Below are 27,991 nucleotides of genomic sequence, written 5' to 3'. Positions count from 1 at the left end.
TAGTGGGCAAAAAAAGCCCACTAAATGAATGAGAAAAGCATTAGTTCAAATTTAATTTCCACAACCCAAGTAAGAAGAAAATTATGACAAGATAATATATTTCTTTATTTCACCTGTTCTCTGTATTATTCAATAAATAATTTTAAGAGTGGAAACAAAATGTAAGAAGGACTAAAGGAAATATACCCATATAACTATTGGGGCTGGTTATCCTTTAGGCCTAAAATAATTAATTTCTTATTTCAAATAAGCACAGTAGTAAGTTAGAGAGCAGGAATTTGAATCCAGTTCTGTTTGATTTCAGTGTGTTCTTACCTCCTTATTCCAATTAGTTCAAAAAGATTGTGTAGCCCTGGCTGGTGTGTCTCAGTGGATTAATTTCCAGCCTGTGAACTAAAGGGTCGCTGGTTCAATTCCCAGTCAGGGCACATGGTTGGGTTGCAGCCAGGTCCCCAGTTTGGGGCCCATGAAAGCAAACCTCACATTGATGTTTCTCTCCCTCTTTTTCCCTCCCTTCCCTTCTCTCTAAAAATAAATAAATAAAATGTTTTAAAAAATATTGTGCATGCACCAGCACACAAATATATACACCCATAAGCAGTAATTACCCCCACATCCTACATCTGGAATGTAGATTGTCCATATTTTCTTTTCAGTTCAAAATGTTTCAAAAATTCATATTTAGAATCTCTAAAAGAACAATGCAGAATTTTCCTATGGCAGATTATCTGGGAGAGCTCCACCCTTAAACCATGCAATTGCATTAGGTTATACTTAGCTCTTTGAAAAGTTAGATTTTCCTGCTCTTAAGTAAACTTCCTTCTGACAAGTCCCCTTCTCTCTTCACCCAGTAACCACTGTGAACACAGGGAAGCAAAACTACCTCATATTCACTCTTCAAGTCCTTAAAAAAAAGGCAAACTAAAGAGACTTAGACTACGTACCAGGCCATGCTGCTTTTGGCAGCGCTGGAGAGGGGGCGCTGAGCTGTTGGGTATGAAGTGTAACAGAACAGACTTTACCACCTGAAACTGCTGCTTCAAGTTCAGATCAGGCAAAGAACAAGCCTTGAAACAACCAACAAGACCAAAGAAGAGTACACTTAAGTTGAAGACACAACACTTGATCTGAAACAAGAAGTTTGTGCCTACTCAACAGCTTTGAAAGAGCACTTCCCAACACTACTAGTAGTCTTTGCTTTCTTCAGTGCTGCACTGTGAGATTGCCCGGTGCAGCATCAGTTGTATTCTTCAGTACCTTGATAGATCATTTTCTCTTACTCTTTCTTTCTTTATCTTTCTTTAAATACTAGCAACTTTCATCCTTTGAAACGTGTGCTGAAAAAGAATACTCAGCAAATACTACTGAAAGTGCAATATTTGATTATCACTGAGAGATGAGCTTTGATCCAAACCTCCACAACAACGGACACAATGGGTACCCCAATGGTACTTCAGCAGCACTGCGTGAAACGGGGGTTATCAAAAAACTGCTAACCTCTTACGGATTTATTCAGTGTTCAGAACGTCAAGCTAGACTTTTCTTCCACTGTTCACAGTATAATGGCAACCTGCAGGACTTAAAAGTAGGAGATGATGTTGAATTTGAAATATCATCTGACTGGCGGACAGGGAGGCCCATTGCTATTAAGCTGGTGGAGATAAAACAAGAAAGCGTCCCTGAAGAACAAATGAATGGACAAGAAGTGTTTTATCTGACCTACACCCCTGAAGATGTGGAAGGGAATGTTCAGCTGGAAACTGGAGATAAAATAAACTTTGTAATTGATAACAATAAACATACTGGTGCTGCAAGTGCTCAGAACATTATGCTGGTGAAAAAGAAGCAAGCCCGCTGTCAGGGAGTAGTTTGTGTCATGAAGGAGGCATTTGGCTTTATTGAAAAAGGCGATGTTGTAAAAGAGATATTCTTTCACTAGAGTGAATTTAAAGGTGATTTAGACACCTTACAGCCTGGAGATGATGTGGAATTCACAATCAAGGACAGAAATGGTAAAGAGGTTGCAACAGATGTCAGACTACTGCCTCAAGGAACAGTCATTTTTGAAGATATCAGCATTGAACATTTCAAAGGAACTGTAACCAAAGTTATCCCCAAAGTACCCAGTAAAAACCAGAATGACCTGTTGCCAGGACGCATTAAAGTTGACTTTATGATTCCTAAAGAATTTCCCTTTGGAGACAAAGATACAAAATCCAAGGTGACCCTGTTGGAAGGCTATCGTGTTAGGTTTAATATTTCAACAGACCGATGTGACAAATTAGAACGAGCAACCAACATAGAAGTTCTATCGAATACATTTCAGTTCACTAATGAAGCCAGAGAAATGGGTGTAATTGCTGCCATGAGAGATGGTTTTGGTTTCATCAAGTGTGTGGATCATGATGCTCGAATGTTCTTCCACTATAGTGAAATTCTGGATGGGAACCAACTCCATATTGCAGATGAAGTAGAGTTTACTGTGGTTCCTGATATGCTCTCTGCCCAAAGAAATCATGCTATTAGGATTAAAAAGCTTCCCAAGGGCACGGTTTCATTCCATTCCCATTCAGATCATCGTTTTCTGGGCACTGTAGAAAAAGAAGCCAGTTTTCCCAATCCCAAAACCACTAGCCCAAATAAAGGCAAAGTAAAGGAGGCTGAGGATGGTATTATTGCTTACGATGATTGTGGGGTGAAATTGACTATTGCTTTTCAAGCCAAGGATGTGGATGGATCTACTTCTCCTCAAATAGGGGATAAGGTTGAGTTCAGTATTAGTGACAAACAGAGGCCTGGACAGCAGATTGCAACCTGTGTGCGATTTTTAGGTCGTAATTCTAACTCCAAGAGGCTCTTGGGTTATGTGGCAACTCTGAAGGATAATTTTGGATTTATTGAAACAGCCAATCATAATAAGGAAATCTTTTTCCATTACAGTGAGTTCTCTGGTGATATCGATAGCCTGGAACTGGGGGACATGGTGGAGTACTGTTTGTCCAAAGGCAAAGGCAACAAAGTCAGTGCAGGAAAAGTCAACAAAACACACTCGGTGAATGGCATTACTGAAGAAGCTGATCCTACCATCTACTCGGGTAAAGTTATTCACCCCTTGAGGAGTGTCGATCCAACACAGACTGAGTACCAAGGAATGATTGAGATTGTGGATGAAGGGGATATGAAAGGTGAGATCTATCCATTTGGCATAGTTGGAATGGCCAACAAAGGGGATTGCCTGCAGAGAGGGGAGAGTGTGAAATTCCAATTGTGTGTCCTGGGCCAAAATGCACAGACTATGGCCTACAACATCACACCTGTGCGTAGGGCCACTGTGGAGTGTGTGAAAGATCAGTTTGGTTTCATTAACTATGAAGTAGGAGATAGCAAGAAGCTCTTTTTCCATGTGAAAGAAGTTCAGGATGGCATTGAGCTACAGGCTGGAGATGAGGTGGAATTCTCAGTGATTCTTAATCAGCACACTGGCAAGTACAGCGCGTGTAATGTTTGGCGAGTCTGTGAGGGCCCCAAGGTGGTTGCAGCTCCAAGGCCTGACAGGCTGGTCAATTGTTTGTAGAACATCACCCTGGATGATGCCAGTGCTCCTTGCCTAATGGTTCTTCATCAGCCAAGGGGACCAGATAACTCAATGGGATTTGGTGCAGAAAGAAAGATCCATCAGGCTGGTGTCATTGACTAACCACACCCACAAAGCACATCATTAATCCGCTATGATCAAACTGGGGGGATTCTGGTGAAGGGTCTGAATATTTCCTTCTTCATCCCTCCCCAAAATCTGGAGTACTTATTCTAATGAGCTATTACACCAATTTTAACACCTTCCTCATGTTATGTTTAAAATAAATAAATAAATTTAAGAAAACCAAAAAAAAGAGACTTAGAAATTTCTACAATTGAAAGGTCTAGAAAAATAACAACGATTTCAAATAGTAAGATTAAAGAAAAATCTTAGTTTAATATTGGCAAACTTTAAGCAAGCAAGATTATTTAAAACATGAAAGTTTAACACACATGTGCCTTATACTTGGCCATAAAATTAAATAGGTTCCAATTAAACTCAAGGCACTCTTTAAAACAACTTATTAGTTACTGTGCATATGCATCTATATGGATGTATAAATAATCATACCTATATACTGAAGCATTAATACTAAGACTCTACTAATCTCCTCTGAAATAAAGTTATCTTTAGGTTTACAGAGCAGTCAATTTTTATAAATGATGATTATAGTCCTGAAACACCAATTCAAAAGATCCCGTGCATCCCAATGTTCATAGCAGCACAATCTACAATAGCCAAGTGCTAGAAGCAGCCTAAGTGCCCATCAGTAAATAAGTGGATCAAAAAACTGTGGTACATTTACACAATGGAATACTACACAGCAAAAAGAAGGACCTCCTACCTTTCATGACAGCATGAATGTAAGTGGAGAGCATTATGCTAAGTGAAGGAAGCCAGGTGGTGAAAGAGAAATACCAAATGATCTCACCTATGAGTGGAACCTAATCCACAAAACAAACAAGAAAGCAAAATAGAACCAGAGACATGGAAATAAAAAACACATTGACAGTGGCCAGAGGGGAGGGGAGGAGTAATAACTGGGGGAAAGAAGGGGAAGGGTTGTCAAGGAACATGTATAAAGGACTCATAGACAAAGACAACAGTGAGTGGGGGGGAGGATTGAATGTGGGATGCAGGGGTGGGTAGGGCAGAAGAGAGTAATTGGGGGGGGGATAATAGGGTCAACTGTAATTGAACAACAATGAAAAAGGAAGGAAAAAAAGAATGCAGGAAGACTAGACCAGTAGGTTAGAGTGTTGTCTGATACACTAAGGTTGTGGGTTTGATTCCCAGTCAGGTCACATACAAGAATCAATCAACAAATGCATAAATAAGTGGAACATATTGATGTTTCCCTCTCTCTCTTTCAAAATCAATAAATAAAAAATAAAAAAAACAATTTAAGCAAAGAAAGTTATCCATAGCCATGGGGGAGGTATAAGAAAATCTCAGGACAATACTACTTTTGATCCTAGAGCTGCCTGGCAATTTTCACTTCCCTTTGGCATAAGCACAGACAGGGGCTTTAATTGGGAGATTCTGGCAACATGCCTGAAAACCTTACTAATTTTAGAGCTTCAGTCAATTTTTGTGCATTAAAACAAAAAAAATTGATTGAGTTTTGGGGACCCTTTTACAAAACAACACTGGAAAAAATCTGCTTGTCTTGGCTCCCAGTCAGCCACAGCACCTCAAATCCAGGGGCCATTCACAGCTCAGTTCAGGTGGTCGAAGGAGGTGGGATCTATAATTGTCTTTCATAGTCTGAGGTTAATTATTGTAAGGAGGCAGGTGAGGGTGCAAAGTGAACAACAAATTCTTGAGTAAACTCATTTTGAGGGCTTCATTCCTTGGGTCAGTCTTGTGTGTTTTGATGTAAGAAATCTCAGAGTTAATCCACTTACTAATTAATATGAACTTCACCATCCTCACAGACTGGTAAAGACAAAAGCACTGACAGTTCACTGTGCATGGTATCTGCAGAAGCAATTGATATCTAGTTTCATACCATTATGGTATAGAAGATGCTTGAAATGATTTCAGTCTTCTTTAAGTTATTGAGGCTTGTTTTATGGCCCAGATGTGGTTTATTCTAGAAAATGTTTATGTACACTTGAAAGAATGTGCATCCTGCAGTTTTAAGGTATGATGCTCAGAAAATATCACTTAAATCACTTTGGTCTAATGTGTCACTTAAGGTTGATATTACCTTCTTGATTTTTTGGTCTGCAAGATCTATCCATTCATTTCCAAGGGGTATTAAAGTCCCTACTATGATTGTATCACTGTTTATCTCTCCCTTTACATCCATCAATATTTGCTTTATATAATTAGGTCCTCCTATGCATAAGTATTTACAAAGTTTATTTCTTCTTGTTGGATTGATCCCTTCATCATTCTTTTTTCTTGTTATGGCCTTTGCTTTAAAGTCTATTTTGTCTGATATATGTATTGCTAACCCAGCTTCTTCGTTTCCATTTGAATAAAATGTTATTTTCCATCCCTTTACTTTCAATCTGTGTGTGTCATTTGTTCTGATGTAAGTCTCTTGTAGACAACATATGTAAAGATCTAGTTTTGTTATCCATTCATCTACCCTATGTCTCTTTTTAAAGTATATTTTATTGATTATGCTGTTACAGTTGTACCATTCCCCCCCCCTTTATCCTCTTCCACACTACATCCCTCCTCCTACCAGCATTTTCCTCCATTAGTTCATATCCATGGGTCATTCATATAAGTTCTTTGACTTCTCTAATTTCTATACTATTCTTAACCTCCCTCTGTCTATTTTGTACCTACTATCTATGTTTTTTACTCCCTGTACCTTTCCCCCCATTCTCCCCCCTTCCCATCCCCAGTGATAACCCTCCATTTGATCTCCATTTCTGTATTCTGTGCCTGTTCTAGTTGTTTGCATAGTTTGTTTTTCTTTTTATTTTATTTTAGGTTCAATTGCTGATAGTTGTGAATTTGTTGTCACTTTACAATTCATAGTGTTTCTTTTTTTTTTAGATAAGTCCCTTTAACATTTCATATAATAAAGGCTTGGTGATGATGAACTCGTTTAGCTTTACATTATCTGGGAAGCACTTTATTTGCCCTTCCATTCTAAATGAAAGCTTTGCTGAAGAGTATTCTTGGATGTAGGTCCTTGCCTTTCATGACATTGAATACTTCTTTCCAGCCCCTTCTTGCCTGTAAGATTACCTTTGAGAAATCAGCTGATAGTTTTATGGGAACTCCTTTGGAGCTGTCTTCTTTTCTGTTGCTGCTTTCACATTCTCTCCTTATCTTTAATGTTGGGTAATGTAATTATGATGTGCCTTGGTGTGTGATTCCTTGAGTTCAACTTCTTTGGGACTCTCTGGGCTTCCTGGGCTTCCTTCTGGGGAAGTTCTCCTTCACTATTTTTTAAAAAATGTTTCATTTCTTGCTCTTCCTCTTCTCCTTCTGGCACCTCTATGATTCAAATATTGGAACATTTAAAGTTGTCCCAGAGGTTCCTAAACCTCTCCTCATATTCTGAATTCTTGTTTCTGCATTCTGTTCTGGTTGAATGTTTATTTCTTCCTTCTTCTTCAAATCATTGATTTGAGTCCCAGTTTCCTTCCCCTCACTGTTAGTTCCCTTTATATTTTTCTTTATTTCACTTTGCATAGTCTTTACTTTTTCCTCTATTTTCTGAACATACACAACCATTTTTGTGAGTATCCTGATTAACAGTGTTTTGAACTCTGCATCTGATAGCTTGGCTATCTCTTTATCACTTAGTTCTATATTTGGAGTTTTGATCTGTTCTTTCATTTGGGCCATATTTCTTTGTCTCAGCACACCTGTTATGATTTAAGGGGCAAGGTCTTAGTTATTCGCCAGGGTAGGGCAACCCAGGTCACTGTGTTGTGGCACTCTATGTGGGGGAGTGGTCAGAGAGGGAACAATGCTGCTTGCTAGGTTCTCGGCCAACATTCAGTCACTTCCCCCACTACCCATGAGAAAATTGGGCCCTTCTGCTGCTGATTCCTGGATGGGTGGATTTAGATACATTTAAGGATCCTGTGGGTCTTTCTAATGAACTCTCCTGTGAGACTGGGAGTTTCTCCTACCACCACAGCCTCACAGGTTTTTACAGCCAGAGGTTTTGAAGCTTTCTTTTCCAGGGTTGGAGTCTTGGGTTTTGTGATCTGACACCCCAGGTGTTCCTCCTTATTTGTCCACATTAAAATGTGGGACCACCTGGTCCACCAGCCACCTCCTTTCCTGCCCAGTCCTCCAGCCACCATCTTGCCATGTGTCCTTTCCACCTCAGCTGCCCTCTCTGTCCCTCCTAGTCTGAATGAATGTTTCTTTTTTAAATCCTTGGTTGTCAGACCTACATACAGTTCAATTTTCTGGCATTTCTTGTTATTTTTTTATTTTTAAATTTGTTGCTGTCCTTCTTTTGGTTGTGCAAGAAAGCAAAGTGTATCTATCCATGATTCCATCTTGGCCTGATGTCAGCTACCCTATTCTTTTGATGGGAGCATTTAATCCACTTACACTTAAAGTGATTATCCATAAATGGGTATATATTGCCATTTATTCTTTATAATTATGTTCCACACTTCTTTCTTTTTCACTTAGTGAAGTCCCTTTAACATTTCTTGTAATACTAGTTTGTTGTAATATTACCCTTCTAAAGAGGGGATCCAGTTCAGGTCAATGTCAGATGCTTCCTGTAACTGACCCAATCTACCTTTCTGGAGCTACCAAGTGATCTTCAGTTTGTGGCTACTTCTCCTGGGCCTGTGTGGGCACCAGAGGGCCAAGCTGTGTATCAAGGTCAGCTTCCAACAACTCTGAGCTCAAGGACAGGTGAGCAAATGACCCAAGGCATCCTGATATCTGCTTCCACATGTTGGCTGCTCTGCTATCCCCTGAGGCTTCCTGGACTTCATTGAGAGGCTTTCTAAAAAGTCTGATAGTGGGTTCAGGTTCACCACAGCCTACAATTTCCATGAGGGGTGAGCTCAGAAGGAAGGGGTAACTGGGAGTTGGGAGGAACAGAACTAGGGGATCTCTTTTGGGGAAGCAGTGCTGATCTGGTGCCAGGGAGTAGACATGGTCCTGCTCCAGAACCATACAACCCAGTCTTTCCTGCAGAAGTCTCTGACAATCCCTGAGACTGCTTGGATCTTTTCAAGAGCTCTCAAAGAAAGTGTATATCACAGGCCCAAGTTAGGTGCAGTCAGCAGGTTTTTCTGTGAGTTGCAAGCTTGGCAGGGTGGGGTTCCTGGGAATTGACTGGATGGGGCTAGTGGGTCTACTATTGGCAAACAGCACTGATTAAGTAGGTAGGATGGAGCAGATATCCCCTACTCCAGACCCACACATCTCAATCTCTTCCTGAGTCTCTGAAAATCCATGAAACTGCCTGGATTACCTCAAGTGCTCCCTAAGAAAGAACAGACCATAAGCCCTGAGTGTAGACAGCAGACTTTTCTGCAGGATGTGAGCTCACCAGGACAGGATGACAGTTGGGAGGGTGGGGCCAGCACAGTCCCAACAGGTCAATGCAGTGTGGAGGGCAGTGCTTAACCCAAGAAAAAAAATGGCATCTGTGCACAATTTGAGAGAGGGACACTGTCAGGGGCCTTGGTGGCAAACTCTTCAATTCTCTTGCTTGGTTCTCTGTACAATTCCAATTTGATTTTAGTTGCCTTCCTTCTGTCAGAGCTCCAGGTGAGTGGCCAAGAATGAAATTTTGTGTGCTGCCTCCTTAAGAGGGTGCCCGGGTTTCTAGCCAACTTCTGTCTGTGTGTGGTGGACAGAATCCCCGCTGGTTTTTACAGTCAGATGTTATGTGGGCTTCTCTTCCCAGCTTTAGTGCTTCAGATTGGGGAGCCTGTCATGGAGTTGAGACCCTTCATTCCTCAGGGGTAAACTTTACAGTTGAGATATCCCTCCGGATTCATAACTGCTGAACATAAATGTGGGGCCAGTCGTTACCAAGACTTTGCCTTTCCTGTGAGTTTCAGTGTGGCTTCTTCTGTTGATCCTTGGTTACAAGACTTCTTTTCAGCTAGTCCTCACTTGGTTATTCAGGTTGATTGTTCTATCATTTAATTGTAATTCCAGTTTATCACTGAGAGGCGGTGAGTGTAACATCCACTTACTCTGCTACCATCTTGAATCATCCCAGGACTGGTACTTTTAAATCTGAGGTCTTCTCCAGTGTTGTTTCATTAAACAGTGAGTCTCAAAAAAATAGAATCAAATCTCTGCATTTTAATGCATAAATAGGTGCATGTATATGTGCATGATGGGGCAGAATTCAACCTGGCATTGGGGCTATTGTTTCTCCTCTGGCCGCTGCTGCTCAGAGGGGAGTGACTTGCCTAAGCAGGATGACTGGTGCTGTATGGGTGATGACTCAGCTCTGAATCCTGGTGGCTACTCTCCCAGTTGTCTCTCCAATGCCTCTGTCCCCAGGCTCTCCTCAAGCATCTTAAGTCCACTCCTTCCCACCCTTGCCAGGGTCTACTGACTGTGGCTGACTCCTTCAGTTGTTAACCTACTCACTGTACACTCAGCAGTCAGGCTTAAGCACCACAGAGGTGGGGCAGAGTCTCTCCTGGGGGCAGGGCTAATTTTTCCCCTTAGGCTGCTGCTGTTCAGAGGGGAGTGGCCTGCCTAAGCAGGATGGCTGGTGCTGTATGGGTGACTACTCAGATCTGGGATCCCAGTGGCTACTGTCTCAGTTTTTCCCAAAGCCTCTGTTCCAAGTCTCTCAGGTATCTCCAGCCCACTCTGCCCAAGCCTTTTCTGGAGCCCAGGGTAAATGGCTCAAATGAAAATTTTTGCATTGTACCTTTAAATGGCTCTTTTCATCTCTGGCAGAGAACAACCCTAGCACTTTTTGCTGCTGATTGGGATCTGTGTATTTTTTGGGCTTTGGTGCTCTAGGCTGTGGATCCCAGCTTAGGGTTTATACCCCACACTTCTTGGGGGAATCCAACCAGTTGCTTAATTATCCCTCCAGCCCTACCACCTGTGGGGTCCTAGCCAGCCTTCTCAAGTCTCCACTGCACTCCTTACCAGTCAGATTGTGCTGAAAGTGATTTCTGTCTGTCTGAGATTATAGTGCATCTCTCTCACTATTGTTCAGCTGTTTGTCCAGGAGATTTCTCCACAATTTCGTTGCAATTCCAGATTGTTCCTAGAAGTTTAGTGTGGCTTCTGTTCACTCCTCCGCCATCTTGCACTTCTTCCTGACCTTGTTTTCTTATCCATTCATTTGCTTTATGTCTTTTGAGTGGAGTATTTAATCCATTTGCATTTAAAGTATTTATCAATAAGAGTGTTCTTATCATTATTTTATTATTCATATTTTAATTAGCTGTTTCTACTTCGTTTTCTTCTTACAAAAGCCCCTTAACATTACTTTAATACTGATTCAGTGGTGATGAACTTTTTAGCTATTTCTTTTCTGGGAATATTATTATCTGTCATTTGATTCTGTCAAATGATAGCCTTGTCGGGTAGTGTACTCTTGGTTGCTGGTCCTCACTCTCCATCACTTTCAATATTTCATGCCAATCTCTTCTCCTGAAAAATTTCAGTTCACAACCAGGTGACAATGGGAGTTACCTTGTAGGTAAATAACTTCTTTTCTTCCTGCCTTTATGATTATTTCTTCTTTATCCTTTGACATTTTAGTTATTATGTTTGAGCCTCATTTGTTTTATCTTTTTTAGGACTCTGCACTTCCTGAATTTGTTTATTTATTTTCTCCCCCAGGTGATGGAATTTTTTAGTTATTATTTCTCCATATAGTTTTTCAATCTCTTGCTCCTTCTCTTCTTCTCCATTTATCCCTATGATGTGAATGTTGTTATTCTTCATGTTGTCCCATGGTTCCTTTAAATTATCCTCATTTTTTCTTCTTTTTTTGCTGTTCTGATTCTATATGTTCCTCAAGCTTGTCTTATTTCTCATTCTGTCCTCTGCCTCATCTTATCTGTTGTTTATTCCATTTAATGTATTCTTTGTTTCATTTATTGTATCCTTCACTACTGACTGGGTATATTTTTTTTCTATCTTCATTTTTATGTTTCCTGTGTCTTTGTTAAAGTGTTATGTACTCTTCCCCTAAGTTCAATGAGCATCCTCATAACTGCTGGTTTGAATTCTGTATCTGGTCATTGCTTGCCTCCATAATTTTTTAGTTCTTTTTCCAGAATTTTGTCTTGTTCTTTAATTTAGGACATGTAACTTTGTCTTCATATTTGGCCGCCTCCCTGTGTTTTTCTATGTATTAGGTAGATCTGTTACACCCCCCATTCTTGGCTATTTTGCCTTCTGTAGTAAGTGACATATGGGGCTCAGGGTAGCGTCTCCATGATCACCTGAGACCGGTGCTCTAGGGGTGTCCTTGTATGAGTTATGTGTGTATTCTTGTTGTAGTTGAGTCCTGAGGGCTTTGCACATGTGAATGGATCAGATTAACCCAGCAAGTTGGCTGGCTATGAGAAATGGCCATGAACTGTAGGATGAGCTGTTGGGCAGGGTCTGGCCTATTGAATGTGATTTGTTTTAGTGGGATTTTGGTGGTCTAAAGCTGGTCACCAGTTTTATTGACTCTGTGCTTCTTGGTAGTGGATGTTGTATAGGCCAAGGTCAGTTGCTTCCTGTGGCCAGCCTTGGGCCACTTGGTAGAAGCTACAAAGTTATCTGTGGTTGATAGTTGGCTTTGCTTTGCCTAGGTCACCTGGAAGAGGCTATGCTGTGAACCAAGAAAAGAAAATAGACTTCAAAAGTACATTAAAATAATTTTACTACATGAGGGTTTACCCAGATTATAATATTACCTCAATATTTAGAAAGTCATTATTACAAAATTTTACTAATAGAAACACATATCACCCTCTCCATAGATGCAAAAAGGCATCTGACATTTCTTTCTCTTGCTAATGCTGCTGCTTGTACTTTCAGAAAAAAATTATAAGTAATAGTGGTATATTGAATTCTTTGTTCTCAACTTTAATGAAACCAGGCCAGCTGACACTAGGTCTGGGCTTGGAGCTACATATGTCAAGTACAGCTGCTGCCTGCTTGGCATTTGTGGACCTTTGAGAGGTTTTTGAAAACTTTGAAGCATGGGCCAACCCTGGCTGCTTGTAAGGAATAACCACTGAAAGAAATTTCGGCTGGTGCATGAGTTAGGTTTTTTGACCTCTCAGTTAATCTCCATAGTGGAGCTTGCAAGGAAAGTTCTTAGCCAAGTTTATGGAGACTCATATTTGGGACTTGCCTGTGCCTGCTAACTGTGTAGGGGCATGGCACAACAACAAGAAAACAGTGGCACCAGCAAGCATAGAGTATATTTTAGTTTAATTAGAAAAGTTTTCATTTTTGTTTTATTGGTTATTACTTTCCTCTATGTATTTTCTTTTTTATAAATTCTCATTGTTGATAGATTTAATCTCAAGGTCTTTTTAAACTCTATTTTTATCTTGTATTTCCAATAAGCTTTGAATCAATTTTCTTAGTTTTTCTTCTATTTCAGTGAAGCACTAGAAATGATTTCATTAAAGTTGGGAACAAGAAAAAGAGTCAATATAATAATATTATTGTATATTTAACATTGTTCCGTAAAGTGCAAGTGCAGGCAGTGAGTAAAGTGCAATTAGTGACAGAAAGAAATATCAGATGCCTTTTTGTATCTGTGGAGAGAGTGATGTGTTTTTCTGTTAATTGACTGTTTTGTTAATAATAGCTTTCTGAATAATAAGGCAATATTACACCCTGGGTATAAGGCTAATGTAGCAAAATTATTTTAATATATTTTTGAAATCTATTTGCCAGTATTTAAGTAAACATTTTTATATACATATTCTTCATTAAGATCTGTTTATGGTTTTCCAATTTGTTGCTATATTACCAGTTCTGGTTTCAGTATTATGGGGGTTAAGAAAATATATGTTGAAAGTTTTTCTTTTTTTCCTCTAAAAAGTTTCAATTGTATCAGGTTTATCTATACTCAGTCATTCGAAAGAGTTCACCTATAAATTCATCCATACTGCATTGTTTTACAGAAAACACTTTTCAATTTATTGACTCTTGAAAAACTCCTTGACTCTAATTTCAGAGAAGCTGACATTTCTATCCTGCTACAGAAAAAGAATTAAATTGTTCCTTTTGAGAGGCCTTCCTCTGATTCTCATGTCTTCGTATATGTTGATCATTGGATTATATTCATGCCAATATTCGTCTCTTTTCTAGGTCTGGGTCTCTTACCTAGGTATTTACTACCTGTCACCCTTCGTTAAAGACATCCCTGGCTTTATATAGCATTGCAAAGACTAGAGTTTTTACCTTAATAAAGGCAAAGGTAGATTTTTAATGGTACAAACTCAGGCAAAGTAGGTCTCCATATCACAAAGAGTGACATTGGTGTTTCCTATAATGTGGCTCATAAGGTTTCTGGGATGATAAATCCTGTTCAGAATCTAACGAAAACCTTGGATCCACTCCCTTGGAAAATGTACAAACAAGCACATCCCTGTAACATCAGGGCTTCATAGATATCCCATTCCCAATTTAAGAACATGGCTCTTATAAACATAGAGGATTTCAACTTTCTATTAGTTATTTCCTTCTAAATATTTTCTAACTGGATTTCTATAGAAAATTAAACTTGAAGAGACGATTTAGAACCAACCATTGGCAATCACAGAATGTGATTTAGCATTTTGCTTTCTATACCCCCCCCAAAACAAGGACGTACACCTCCCCTAAGATAAAGTAGCTACAATGAGGGGGGTAGAAAAATCTCATCAGGAAACAATACTTCTAGACCCAAAGCCACAAAATAACACTTTAGAGTGAACTTTGAAACTCTTTCCCTAAAACTGAACAAATTTCTTTTTTTAAATCTAATATCTTCTTTAATAAATGTCTCTATTGTTCATAGTACATGGCTGGATACTTTCTGGACAGACCTTGTAGTTACATACATGTATATACCTATATTTCTATATGTCTATATTTATCCAAAACCATTAGTTCATGCTGATAATTTTTCTAGTTTTATTGTGGTAAAATTGATAAATAAAGTTGTATCTAATTTGTACAACATATTTGATGTGTGTATACATTGTGAAATGATTACTATAATTAAGTCAGTTAACACATATATTAACTCACAAAATTCTCTTTTAAGTAAATGTGGACTTTTTAAGATCCATTCACTTGGGGAATTTTAAGTATACAATACAGTATTATTAATTACAGTCACCATGCTGTAATTAGATTCCCAAAACTTATACATGGGAAATTGTTCTTACCCTCTTCATTGTGTCTATTCTCTGATTTTTCTTCTCTCCAGGGATGTGCTGGAGATTTTCCACTGGAGTCCCAGACTCTTACAAAGGTCCTCTCATCTGTGGGTGATTGTTAAGATTGATGTTCTGTGGTAGGATGACAGAAAAAAACTATTCTGCCACCATGCTTCTCACAGTTTTTATTCCAATCCAACACCATAAGGGTCAGTGTAGCTTTCCTCATTTCCTTATTTGTACTTCCTTCTTCTGATGTTGCAAATACTGATAAAAAATAAAAAACTTAGTCTCTATCAGGATTATGCACATTGCTTTACATACATATCTCATTTAATCTTCACAAAAACCCTTAATGTTGGGCCAGGGTTGAATCCAAACTTCCAAGATGCCTCTGAGAGAGGTTAATTATGGGCAGGGTCTGAGTAAATCATCTAAGACAGGATGCCTGATATGGCTGCAATTTCCCTTTGCCTTCTGTCTCTTCTACAAAAACAAGTTCATCTGATGTGTTAGCAAAATTACAAATGTATGTCTCCCCCTGCTTTAGTCTAATCAAAAACTCCAGGACTTTTGGTGAATATATACATGTGAATAACATGCCTCTACACTTGAAGAAAAATTAGCATAAAAATAATAAAGGGCTTCACCAGGAATCATGGCTAAAGTGTGCACATGATTTGGCCTATTTCATCTGAAGTCTTTTGATGGGGAGGTCTGAGCCTGCCCATCCTTAGTACTCTCAAATTGCCTTTATAGGTCCACAACCACAGCTTACAATAGTCCTATGTTAATGCATACCTTCTTTTTTATGTGTATTTTATTTTTTATTTTTTATTGTTCAAATACAGTTGTCTCCATTTTCACCCCACCATGCCCCGCGACCCCACCCATCCCTGCCTCCCACACTCGAAACTATCCCCTTTGGCTTTGTCCATGTGTCCTTTATACATTGTCCTTGATGGCTCTTCACTATTCCCTTAATCCCAGTTTTGTATGCCTCCCTGGAGGTTAGCAATGAGGAGGTCCTTCGTAAATATTTACTGAATAAAGAAATGAATTTTTGAAGCCATAGGCTACACAAAGATATACAAAACAACCATGTTCTGAACAGACTTCCAAGTTTGGTGGGGTCAGAGTACTGCATGAATTGGCTGGGGGCAGCTGAGGTGGTGGGAGAAGTTTCTGGAGGAAAAGGATGAAAAGTGAAGGGCTCTGAGCACCATAAAATAATTTGCCAGATCAGAAGTGAGACAAAATGAGGCTATTGACTCTCAGAAAAAAATTATGTTATGTGAATAACTAAATAAAGCAACTCTCTAACCTTCTTAACAACTTTTTTTCTATTCTACCCTTGAGTTTGTGGAATGGAAACATAACTTAAAATTACAATACTCAAAAGATCTTATAAGAACTCCCCCTTACTAAATCATTCTAAAGCATGCTAGTAAATATCTGCACATCACTAATCTTTTGAATACAGATAAATTGCATGTGCAATTTTAGAGCACTTAAGTTTAGATTCATTGTGTTTTATTTGTAATATTTGATTTATAGCTTCTACAAATCAAAAATAAAAATGTTTTCTTAAATTTTCTTCTAAGGAAAGGCTAACAGAAATATATATGAAAGACAGAAATTTAAAAATTAGAATACCATATTTTATAATTACTTCAGACTTCCTGCTAACCAAGTGTCAAGACAAGACTTGAAGGGGAGACCTTAAAGTTTCACAGTGGATAGTGTGGTAAGGACAATTTACCTACTCTGTCTTTTGGACAATTGTAGGTATGTATAGATTTCTGTCCTTTGGTGTATGAATGAAGAGGGGGGAAAAACTATCATGGAACTTGTTAAGAGAGGCTATAATGCATAAAAAGAATGTAGTTTATGCAAAAATATGGATAGAGCTTACTTTAAAAAATGATTTCCTACAGAAAATAGAAGCAAAATATGAAGCATATGCTAAGTGCTCCCAGTAAGATATAAAAACTATGGAAAAGTTCATGTGCTATATGGAAAACATTAAGTCATATACTCATTAGACCTAACACACACCAGGCTTGTGGCATTTCATACCCCCATGCCCTTGCACATACTGGCCCTTCTGCCAGCTATACCTTATTTCCCTTCCAGGCCTGACTATTCAGTTCTATTCATCCTGACTCAGCCTACATACCACTTCCTCTGAAAGCCTTACCACCTGCTACAAGCATCTCTACCCTGCTTTCTCTACACACCAAAATAATGAATTTTCACTCTCTGGTACTGGGCCTTTTGGAGAGCATTATCATTTATAATAGAATAATTATGAGTTCTTAATGACAGAGCTTATATTTCCTTTACCTCTATAACCCTAACCCATTATAGTTTCTTTTTTTCTTAAGATTTTATTTACTCATTTTCAGAGAGAGGGGAAAAGAAGGAGAAAGAGAGGGAGAGAAACATTAATGTGTGGTTACCTCTTGCATGCCCCATACCGGGGACCTGGCCTGCAATCCAGGCATGTGCCCTGGCTGGGAATCAAACCAGTGACCCTTTAGTTCACAGCCTGCACTCAATCCACTGAACTACACCAGCCAGGGCCCATTATAGTTTCTGATATACAATCAGAACCAAAGGGTCGCCAGTTTAATCCTAGTCAGGGCACATGCCTAGGTTGTAGACCAGGTCCCCAGTAGGGGGTGTGTGAGAGGTCACCACACATTGATATTTCTCTCCCTTTCTTTCTCTTTCCCTCCCCTTCTCTCTAAAAATAAATAAAATCTTTAAAAAAAGACTAATAAGTAGAGTCCAAGAAGCTTGCTGTATACATGGAAGCTACACTCACCTCCTGGCACCAAACCTGGTTTACAGATAAACTACAGAGCAATCAACCAAAACAACCAATGGAAGACTAGCTGAACTGAAGTATTATAACCAATGATTTAGAAAAGTAGCCAAATAAAGACTGGTAAGAAGTGTGGAAACTTGGAAAGGGCTGGTCACACACATGCGATAGCTAAGAAGCCAGAGGGATATCTTGGTTGCAAAAGTTCTCCCCCCAAGGAGTCTGGGGCTCAACCCCATGCAGAAATCCTTAACCTAGAAAAACAGAGGTGAGAAGAGAAGCCTGCATAGAATCTGGTGGTGAATATCAGTATCAGTGGGAATTCAGTCTGTCTGGTAGAGAAAGGAGTCTGCTAGAGACCCAGATGCCATCATTCCAGGGTCAAGCACCAGCCTGATGAATGCACTACCCAGTCTTCATATACTGGCAACACCTCACTGCTATTCTCAAGTCCTATACTCAGCAGGAACTTTTGGGGAGCTTTTTTCTTTTTTCTGAAGAGGTTCTTGGTAAAGACTCAAGACAGCAATTGTACTGGGTAGCTGTAAAAAGGGGGCCAAATTTCTCACCTCAAGCACACAGCTGGCACCATGCACATACCTGTTGAATCACTTAGCTTGTCCTACTCCTTGTGGTCCTGACCTGCTGAGTTTAGTCCGCCAGAGGGATCCAGCTGCTGTGCAAAGCTGGGACTTTCAGAGCATGTATCACTGAAAAGTTTTGGTCCAGGAATCAGACAGACATGTGCTGCATTGTGTGACTAAATTGTGGGGAAACCACTCCCATCTCTCCTGAAACTCACTCTATGCCATTTCCATACTGGAAGACTCATTTGACCTGCCTTTGTGGTAGGTCATTACTACAGCTGGATCTGAGAGGGCCTTGGAGCTAGGACCTTTGGAGTGCATCTCTTTCAGAGTCTCCTGACTCCAACAGTTACTGGGTTATGTGGCTGTCTGTTGATCAGAAGGAGAAAAAATGCTTGCTCTAATACTGCCATCTTGGCCAGCTTCATCCCCAATGAATATTCTTGAATGAATATTCTTAAATATTCATTGGGGAATATTCATCCCCAATGAATATGTCCTGCTGAGCTCTAGTGGCTCTGCCCTGCTGAGCTTACTTCTGCAGAAAGAATGTCTGGCTGCACTCAACCTGAATGCACCACGTATTCCTCCTGGGGGAGGTAGAATTTGAGATTCTGTTAGATACCATGTAACATGGGTCTAGGGTAGGTGCAGTTTTCCCCCAATACAGCACCTAACAGTGAAGCCCCCAAGTAGTAGATCCACTAGCCACATACTCCCAAACCTGGTCACATTGCCCTAGTGAGCACACAACCTACAAAAAAGTCTGTGGATCATGGTTAGCCTGGGAAAATTTTACAGAAGGCTCTGGAGACTGACCAGTCTAACTCAAAGAAAAGCAGAGTAGCTGATACATGGAGGCAGTCCTCAGGGAGCTTCAGACCTGTTATAGATCTGCCCCCAGCTCTAAACTGGAGGAAGCTGACCCTTGTACACACCATGGCTCTTACTAAGCACACCCAGACCACGTAGATGCAGGAAAAATAATAGTGAATAGTATAGAGGCTCCAGACAGTTATGCCCAAGGCCAGTTACAAAAACACCTGACATTAACCTATACTGAAACCCTGCCCAAGTGAACCCAGAACCAACATAACCAATAGTGGTCTTGAAGACAAAATGATACTTGAAACAACCAGTCACACAGACAGCACTACAAAAGAGGGATCCTGACAGCCACCATATATGGCTGGGAACAACTCTGCCTTGAGGGAAAGACCCTATACAGCAACTCATACATAGTGATCAAAGTTTATCTTTAGAGTCACCCAGGATGAGGGGTTAACTTCACCCATAAAAAAGACAAAAGCATTAAAGACTCAAGTACAACAGGAGGGTGCACATAATCCAGAAGTAATATTCCTGGACCACTGAGCTTTGGTGATCTGAAAGACTGTGCCACTGAGGCCAACAAGAAACCCACATAATAAAGTCATCATAAAAGGTTTGGCATCATAGCAGATCTGCATACTACACAGAGACAGACACAAAAAGGCAGACAAAATAGGGAAAGAAATATGCCCTAAATAAAATAACTACAGATATCAGCAGAAAAATAATTAAATGAAATGGAAGCAACCAAGATTCCAGATGCAGAGTTTAAAACAACGATTATAAGTATGCTCAAAAACCTTATGGTAAAAACAAATGATGTCAGTGATAATTCAAACAAAGAGACAGTAAACTTTAAAAAGAACACAGAAACCATAAAAAACAGTCAGAAATGAAAAATACAATATCTGAAATGAAAAATACACTAGAAGGAATCAATATCAGAAGTCAAATCAGAGATTTAGAGGACAAGATAACAGTAAGCACCCACTCAGAATATTGAAAAGACAATTAAAAAAATGAGGACAGTCTAAGGAACTTCTGAGACATCTAGTGTAACAACCTCAGAATCATACTGGTACTAAAAGAGGAAGAGAATGAGCAAGGGATCAAAATAGCTGTTTAATACAATAATGTCCAAAAACTGGTGAAGAAAATTTAGGAAATAATGTTCCCTAAACTGGCGAAGAAAAAATTTACAGAAGTTCAGGAAGTAAAGAGTGTTGCAAATGAGATGAACCCAAAAAGGTCTATACCAGGACACATCATAATTAAAATGAAAAAGTTTAATGACAAATAAAAAATCTTCAAAGCTGCAAAAGAGAGACAGTTATTTACATAAAAGGGGCTCCCAGAAGGCTGTCAGCTGATTTCTCAACAGAAATACTTTAGGCCATAAGAGTTTGGCATGAAATATTTAAAGTGATGAGAAGATAAACCTGCAACCAAGACTACTGTATATAGCAAGGCTATCACTTACAGTGGTACTCTGGCACTTGTTAATTCATTCCAGAACTCGTGATGAGTGCGGAAACCAAGGAGCACCAAATGAAGAAGGATTTTCTCTTGCAGCGCAGCATCATGACTCTTACAAGTTCTAGCAAGTGCAATGTGTCCTGAGCAAGTGTTCTGAGTACTGAAACATTTTTTTCTCATCAAAATATGACAAGTACAGGGTTTGACAAGTTTTGAAGCTGAGGAGTACTGAGATGTGACTGTATTTATTATTTACAGAATTTATTCATTTATTTTTAGAGATGGGAAAGGGATGGGTAAAGAGAGGGAGAGAAACATCAATGTAAAAGAGAAACATCAATCAGTTGCCTTTTGTACATGCCCCAACCAGGGACCAAACCCACAACTCAGGTTATGTGCCTTGAGTAGGAATCAAACCAGTGACCTTTCACCATTTTGGATGATGCCCAACCAACTTTGCTGCACTGGTCATGCTTATCATGTACAACTGATGAAAAATAAAGAGTTTTCAGATTAAAAAAAAAAAGCTATTGCAAGAAATGTTAAAGGGCTAGCCTTAAGAAAAAGAAGGAGAAAAAAGAGATAAAAAATAAAATAAAAGTAAATAAATACCATCAAAAATAACCTTACATGTAAATTAATTAAAGGCTGCAATCAAAAGACATAGAGAATCTCAATGGATAAGAAAACATAATCAATATATATATAGAAGATACCTCAGAACAAAGGATACACATAGAATGAAAGCAAAGGAACAGAAAAAACAATATTCCATGCAAATGAAAACAAAAAAAGCTGGAGTAGTAATACTTACATAAGGCAAAATAGACTTCAAAAACAAAGGCTGTAGCAAGAGACAAAGAAGGTCAGTATGTAATACTAAAGGGATTGATCTAATAAAGGATATAACCCTTGTTAACATATATGCACCCAACACAAAAGTACCTAAAGATGAAAAGAATATCTTGGTAGGGTTTAAGGGAAAGAACAATACAAATATGGTCATAGTAGAAAATGTTATCAATGGATAACAATTTTCCAAAATCAATATCCAAAATTTTATGAATGGATAGATCTTCCAGACAAAACAAATCAACAAAGAAACAGAGACCTTAAGTGATACACTGGATCAGATGGATTTAATTGATATTTACAGAATACTTCTTCCCACAGCAGGAGAATATACATTCTTTTCAAGTGCACATGGAACATCCGCAAGATAGAAATAAGCCTTTAAAAATTGAAGAAGATTGAAAACATATCAAACTTCTTTGACCACAATAGTATGAAATTAGAAATGAATTACATGAGAAATTGAGAAAAACTGAGGAAAATTCAAACACATGAAGACAAATAACATGTTATTAAATAACAGATGCTTTAAAAATGAGATACTGAAATAAATTAAAAGTTATCTGGAGACAAATAAGTAAGAACACTATGCGACACAGTGAAAAGCAGTTCTGAGATAGAAGGTCATAGCATTATATGCCTACTTCAAGAAGCAAGAAAAATCTCAAATATACAATCTAATACTTCACCTGAAAGAACCAGAAAAAGAACAATAAACAAAGCCAAAAGTAAATAGATGGTAGGACATAATAAAGATCAGAACAAAAATAAATGACTTAACAGACTAATAAAACAATATAAAAGATCAATCAAACCAAAAGCTGGTTCTTTGAAAAAATAAAGAGGATTGATGAGCCATTAGCTAGACTCATCAAGAAAAAATGAGATATCCCAAATAAATAAAATCAGAAATGAAAGAAGAGAAGTAACAACTGCTATCATACAAATGCAAACGATTATAAAAAACATTCCTATGTACAACTATATGCCAGTAAACAACCTGAGTGAAATGAATACATTTCTAAAGACATACAAGCTTCCAAAATTGAACTAGGAATAATCAGAAAACCTGATTAGACCAATAACAATTAATGCTATTGAAACAGTAATCAAAAAAACTAGCAGCAAACAAAAATCATGGACTGCATGGCTTCACAGGTAAATTTTATCAATCATTCAAAGAAGAACTAACACCTATCTTTCTCAAAGCATTCTAAAAAAATTCAAATGGAGAGAAGATGCCAAAGCTCTTTTAACAAGATCAGCATTATCCTAATTCCAAAATCAGAAAAGTCACAGCAAATTAAGAAAATTATAGGCCAATATCCCTGATGAAAATAGATGTTGAAATCCACAATAATGGAGAGAGAAGATGGCGGCAAGATAGGTGGGAGCAGAGTCCACTTCCCCTCAACGCCAGTGAAATACCTAGCTGATCTGAGGAGCAGAGCAAACACCCAACAGTATTCCAGCATATATAAAGATCAGAGACCAAAGATAGAGGACATTGAAAGATCAGACAGTAAGAAGAGTGCTTAAGGACACTAAGGTCCCTGGGAACAGGGCCGGGACCAGGGCGGCTGAAGCCCCGGCCCAGGTGCAGGGTCTGCTGCAGGATTCTTGGGAGAGAGCCAGGCTGGGCTGTGTGAGCTGCCAGGTGTTTGTTTGGACCAGGGGGTCTTGAATAGGAAGAATTTCTCAAAAAGGAAAAGAAAATAGAGGCACTCAGCAGCTAGTTAGAGAACTCTCCTCAGCAGCCAGGGCCTCTGACACCACTCCCCCCTCAGCCCCTGGACTGAGAACATGGAAAAGCAGCCCCAGTGCTCAACTGAAGCCCAGCTGCTACACACCCAGATTAGTGGACTGGGGGCCCACAACTGAAACCCCGGGTGGGCATGTGCCCTGATAAGCGGCCCGGCTGCCTGGGCACACAGACAAAATGTGCCTGGGTGGGCGCACAAACATCAAACCAGGTCTGGGCGCCCACACCTGAAACCTCGGGTGGGTGCGCAATAAGATCAGTGGCTGGCTGCCCCCGCACACAGACCCAAAGCGGAGGATCGGCACCCAACCCAGGGCCAAAGTCGAGATTGGCCACACAACCCAACCAACAGACTGGCTGCCTGCAGGAGACCACACCCAAAAGCACTGGTTCTGAAAAACTCCTACCTAGCCCCTGCGCACAGAACCCTGCAGGGACTACTGGCTCTCTAGGAGGAAGGCACAACGCCCAGTAGAGGGGAGCTGCAGGGCTAGGAGATACTGCATTCCCTGGAAAGATTCGACCCAGTAGGGGGCTGAAGTACCCCATAGCAGCACCGAAACCCCCTAGCATCTAAGTCAGCAAAGAGCAAGAACGTGGAATGTGAGTTGCCCCTACTTAGTGCAACACAAGGACAGCAAAGCTGATGAAATGAAGGCCTAGTGGGGAGCAGAAGGACCCGAAGAAACTGGACTGAAGGCTGAACAACAGCGAAGAGTGTGGCTCAGGATGGGGGAAAACTGAAACCAATCCTTCCAACCACCGCCTCCCCTTCCACAGACAGGGAGACCAGCAGAACTAACCTGACTGGTTTAAAGCCAGCAGAAGACTTTTTTTTTTTCCTTTCCTCCTATCCACCTGAATTCTTTCTTCCTTTCTGTCTTTCAATCTTTTTTTATTCCTTCTTCCTTTCATCCTTTACATTTTTTATTCCTTCTTCCTGCCTTCTTTTAATTATTCTGTTGTTTTATTTTTTGTTAAAATTCCTACTTATCTTGCCTCCAATCTTTCTTCATTCCTTCTTCCTTCCTTCCTTTCTTTTTCTATTCCCTTTTTCCCTCCTTCCCTTCTTTTTTTTTCTTCTTCCCCCATTCCTCTTAGCCACAGGTGAGACAAGAAAACGTGGAGTGCTGAAAAGACCAGAGTTAGACCGTGTTACACCCATAAAGGTCAGCTGAGGACCAGTGAGCACAGGAGATTAAGGAGACAGCACCACTGAATCCCACTGGCATTCTACCATAGAAGTTCATACCATAAACCCAGGGAGTCAGAATAGATAAATTAAAGAAGCAGAGCTTAACAAGAAGAGTCTCACAATCAATGGGAGGACAAAGAAGCAATCCCCAAATGAAAGGAAAGGAGGAAGCCTAAGGAAGAATGCTAACTGAAAAAGAGGTAAGTCAACTATCAGATACTGAGTTCAAAGCAATGGTTATCAGGAAGCTCACTGAGCTCTCTGAGCTCACAAAGAACTATGAGAAACTACAGGGAAACCACAATGAACTCACTGCAAACTATACCAACATGAAAAAGGAAATAGAAACTATCAACAAGGGCCAAGAAGAAATGAAGAGAACAATTTCTGAACTTAAGAACACAGTAGAAGGAATGAAAAGCAGACTTGATGAAGCAGAGGATCAGATCAGCGAGCTGGAGGACAAAGTAGAAAAAAACACCCAGAAAGAGCAAGAAGAGGAAAAGAGGCTCAGAAAGAATGAAGAGGTAATAAGGGAAATGCAAGACAACATGAAATGTAACAGTATCCGTATAATAGGACTACCAGAAGGAGAAGAAGAAGAGCAAGGGATAAAAACCCTGTTTGAAAAAGTAATGATGGAAAATTTCCCTACTGAGGGGAGAAAAAGTCACCCAAATCCACGAAACACAGAGAGTCCCAAGCAAGAGGAACCCAAAAGGCCCACTGCAAGACACATCATAATTAAAATGGCAAAATTCCATGACAAAGAGAGGATCTTAGGGGCAGCAAGGGAGAAAAAGGAAGTAACATACAAGGAAGCCCCAATAAGGTTACCAACTGACTTTTCAATGGAAACGCTCCAAGCCAGAAGAGAATGGCAAAAATATTCCAAGGAATGAGAACCAGAGGCCTGCAACCAAGGCTACTTTACCCAGCAAGGCTCTCAATCAAGATAGAAGGCCAAATAAAGAGTTTCCCAGACAAAAGAAGTCTAAAAGAATACACTTCCACCAAACCAGCTCTGCAAGAGATGCTAAAGGGAATGCTTTATGGAAAGGAAGGAAAAGAGAAAGAGAGAGAAACACAGGTAGGAAAAAATGGCAATGAATAACTACATATCGATAATAACCTGAAACATAAATGGATTAAATGCTCCAATCAAAAGACATAGAATAGCTGAATGGATAAGAAAACGTGACCCACACATATGCTGCCTACATGAGACCCAAGTCAGGACAAAAGACTTACACAGAATGAAAGTGAAAGGCTGGAAACAAATTTTCCAAGCAAACGGACAGGAAAAAAAAAGCAGGGGTAGCAATACTCATATCAGAACAAATAGACTTCCAAAGAAGGGCCATAAAGAGAGACCCAGAAGGTCACTTCATAATACTCAGAGGAAGAAACCACCAAGAAGACAAAAACATTGTAAATATATATGAACCCAATATAGGAGCACCCGAATACATAAAGAAAATCTTGGAGGACTTCAAGAAAGACATTGACAGGAATACAATTAGAGTAGGGGACTTTAACACCCCACTGTCAAAAATCGACAGGTCTTCCAAACAAATATCAAAAATAATATTGTGTCACTTAACAATACCCTAGAGGAAATGGACTTAACTGACATATATAGAGCTTTTCATCCCAAAGAACCAAAATACACATTCTTTTCAAGTGTACATGGAACTTTTTCAAAGATAGACCACATGATAGGACATAAAGCAAGCCTCAACAAATTCAAGAAAATTGAAACCATATCAAGCATTTTCTCGCACCACAAGGGACTGAAACTACAAACTAACCCCAAAGGAAAAAACCTCAAACACTCAAAATCATGGAGACTGAATAGCATGATATTAAACAATGAATGAGTTAAGAACGAGATTAGGGAAGAAATCAAAAACTTTCTGGAAACAGAAGAAAATGAACTCACAACAACCCAAAACCTATGGGACAAAGCAAAGGCTGTCCTGAGGGGGAAGTTCATAGCCATACAGACCTATCTTAAAAAGATAGAAACATTTGAAACAAACAACCTAACCCTACACCTACAAGAACTGGAGGAAAAACAACAAAGACAGCGCAGAGCAAGCAGAAGGAAGGAAATAACCAAGATCAGGGCAGAGTTAAATAACACAGAGAATGAAAGCACAATTCTAAGGATCAATGAATCCAGGAGCTGGTTCTCTGTAAAGATAAACAAAATTGACAAGCCTTTATGTAGGCTCATCAAGCAAAAAAGAAAGAGGATCCAAATAAACACAATTAGAAATGAAAGAGGAGTGATTACAACTGATACCACAGAAGAACAAAGATTTGTAAGAAATTACAACAAAGAACTCTATGCCAAGACATTTGAAAACCTAGGTGAAATGGACACATTTCTACAAAAATATAATCTTCCAAAACTGAATGAAGAAGAAGCAGAAAACCTGAACAGACCAATAACAGCAGACAAAATTCAAGCAATCATCAAAAAACTCCCAATACACAAAAGCCCTGGACCTGACGTTTTCACAGGGGAATTCTACAAAGCATTTAAGGAAGACCTAACCCCTATCCTTCACAGACTATTCGAAAAAATCCAAACTGATGGAAGACTCCCAAAGTCTTTTTATGAAGCCAGCATCATCCTAATCCCAAAACCAGATAAAGATACAATGAAGAAAGAAAACTGCAGGCCAATATCACTGATGAACATAGACGCTAAAATTCTCAACAAAATATTGGCAAACAGCATCCAGCAATACATTAAAAAGATCATCCACCATGACCAACTGGGATTCATCCCAGGGATGCAAGGACGGTAGAATATTCACAAATCAATAAACATAATAAATCACATCAACAACAGCAAAGACAAAAATCACATGATCATATCAATAGATGCAGAAAAAGCATTTGATAAGATACAGCACCCATTTCTGATAAAAACACTCAGCAAAGTGGGAATAAAGGGAGCATTCCTCAACACAATAAAGGCTACATATGAGAGACTTACAGCCAACATCATACTCAATGGAGAAAAAATTAGAGCTTTCCCCCTAAGAACAGGAACAAGACAAGGATGCCCTCTCTCACCACTCCTATTCAAAATAGTACCGAATGTCCTAGCCACAGCAATCAGACATGAAAAAGCAATAAAAGGCATCCAAATTGGAAAGGAGGAAATGAAACTATCACTGTTTGCACATGATATGATAGTGTACATGCAAAATCCTATAGACTCCACCAAAAAACTACTTGACCTAATAAATGAATTTGGCAAAACAGCTGGATACAATGTCAATACTCAGAAGTCAAAGGCATTCCTGTATACCAACAACGAAACTGCAGAAACAGATATCAGGGAAAAAATCCCATTTGATACAGCAACAAGAAAAATAAAGTACCTGGGAATAAACCTAACCAAGGAGGTAAAAGACCTGTACTCAGAAAACGACACAACAGTGAAGAAAGAAATTAAGGAAGGCACAAACAAATGGAAGCATGTACCATGCTCATGGATTGGGATAATTAACATCATCAAAATGGCCATACTTCCCAAAGCA

The 27,991-nt window shown here is 39.4% G+C and overlaps 1 protein-coding gene and 1 pseudogene across 1 annotated transcript in view; one reads left to right on the top strand and one right to left on the bottom strand.

The window, feature by feature from the left end:
• Nucleotides 1–27,991, bottom strand: part of HECW1 (HECT, C2 and WW domain containing E3 ubiquitin protein ligase 1) — an 803,434-nt gene that overhangs the window by 485,783 nt on the left and 289,660 nt on the right. The window lies entirely within an intron of this gene.
• Nucleotides 1,288–3,780, top strand: LOC112302670 (cold shock domain-containing protein E1 pseudogene; annotated as a pseudogene).

Source organism: Desmodus rotundus, chromosome 6, assembly GCF_022682495.2.
Source record: "Desmodus rotundus isolate HL8 chromosome 6, HLdesRot8A.1, whole genome shotgun sequence".
NCBI classification, from domain to species: domain Eukaryota; kingdom Metazoa; phylum Chordata; class Mammalia; order Chiroptera; family Phyllostomidae; genus Desmodus; species Desmodus rotundus.
The sequence above is the reverse complement of the archived record's forward strand: the minus strand, read 5'-3'. Positions and strand labels throughout refer to the sequence as shown.